This window comes from Hipposideros armiger, unplaced genomic scaffold, assembly GCF_001890085.2.
Source record: "Hipposideros armiger isolate ML-2016 unplaced genomic scaffold, ASM189008v1 scaffold_574, whole genome shotgun sequence".
NCBI lineage: Eukaryota > Metazoa > Chordata > Mammalia > Chiroptera > Hipposideridae > Hipposideros > Hipposideros armiger.
Window position 1 is genome coordinate 253634 of NW_017731924.1, and position 1137 is coordinate 254770.

The 1137-nt window shown below is 58.8% G+C and overlaps 1 protein-coding gene across 5 annotated transcripts in view; it reads right to left on the reverse strand.

Annotated features, from left to right (window-relative positions):
* FAM135B (family with sequence similarity 135 member B) overlaps nucleotides 1-1137 on the reverse strand; it is a 216657-nt gene that overhangs the window by 75647 nt on the left and 139873 nt on the right. The window lies entirely within an intron of this gene.

Consider the following 1137-nt stretch of genomic DNA (forward strand, 5'->3'; position numbering starts at 1 on the left):
ACAATAAAATCTAACTTCTATACTACGGTTTAATGGGCTCTAAATCATCGGCGTAGGCGCTGCAGTCAGGTGAGGGATTAACACAGAGCTGGCACTGTGTGTGGTACTCAGGCTGGGCAGATATTTATAGAGCGCACGGCTGACTGCAGCCCCCCACGATCCGGTCTGAGCATTTGGCAGAGGGGTGCAATAAGCACTGTGCAAGTGATCTGCACCTTGGCTCTGGCAGCAAGGTCACTGTGGTTGGCTCTGTTCCCCGCCGTCTTCACCAGGACCCGGGCCCCTGCACCCGTCCACGCTCCTTTGCAAAGAGCTGGCACTGAGTGCGCCTGACACGCACAACATGGGACCTTCTGAGAAGACGCACACTCGGGCTCCATCTTCTCCTTCGGAAACCCATGCGTTCGTAAGTCATCAGCAGACACAGCAAATGGAAGCCAAACAGCCCTGCGTATGTGACGCAGGCGCTCCTGAGCCATCTGCCTCAGCCATATGCTTCTCGAGGAGAAGCGAGCACAGCCCTGATTGCGGCTAGTGAAATACGCGTAAGAGCGGCAGCGTCCCCTCCCAGTCAGGGTCTCTGGGATGTTCCAAGGAGCACAGAGCCGTTCTCCAGCCCGCGCTGACCTTGGCTGTGGTGGGGGGACACAGAATGTAGGGGGCAGCTGTGACTTGCTACAAAAATAGTACAGAGCCCTGGAGTCACTGCTGAGAGGTGACACCAGGTGACCACTCTGCCTCTGTCTTCCACGGAGACAGAAGGTCCATCTGGAGGGCCAGCCCCACGGCCTGGGGCTGAGCCAAGACTGGCTGGCCCAGAGAAAGGTCAGCAGCCACCGGCATCGGCTCCCTCCAAGGGCTGCACCCGCCCTGCTCCCCTCCCCGAGTCACGAATGAGTGGAGCTCTCCCCACTCACAGGGCATTCTCGGCCGGACTCTCTCCTCTTAGGCCTCACCTTTCCTCCATTAGACTCCTCCCTCCTGTCCATCAGGGCATATTCCTGGGCCACACCCGCTGTCTGGAGAAGGGGCGGGATGTTCCATATTGGCTGGCACAGGAACCAACCAATCATAGTGCATGCCAGGCAGTGACGAGCAGCATCCTGCGGGCCACCGGCTGTGCCAGGCATAACTCCT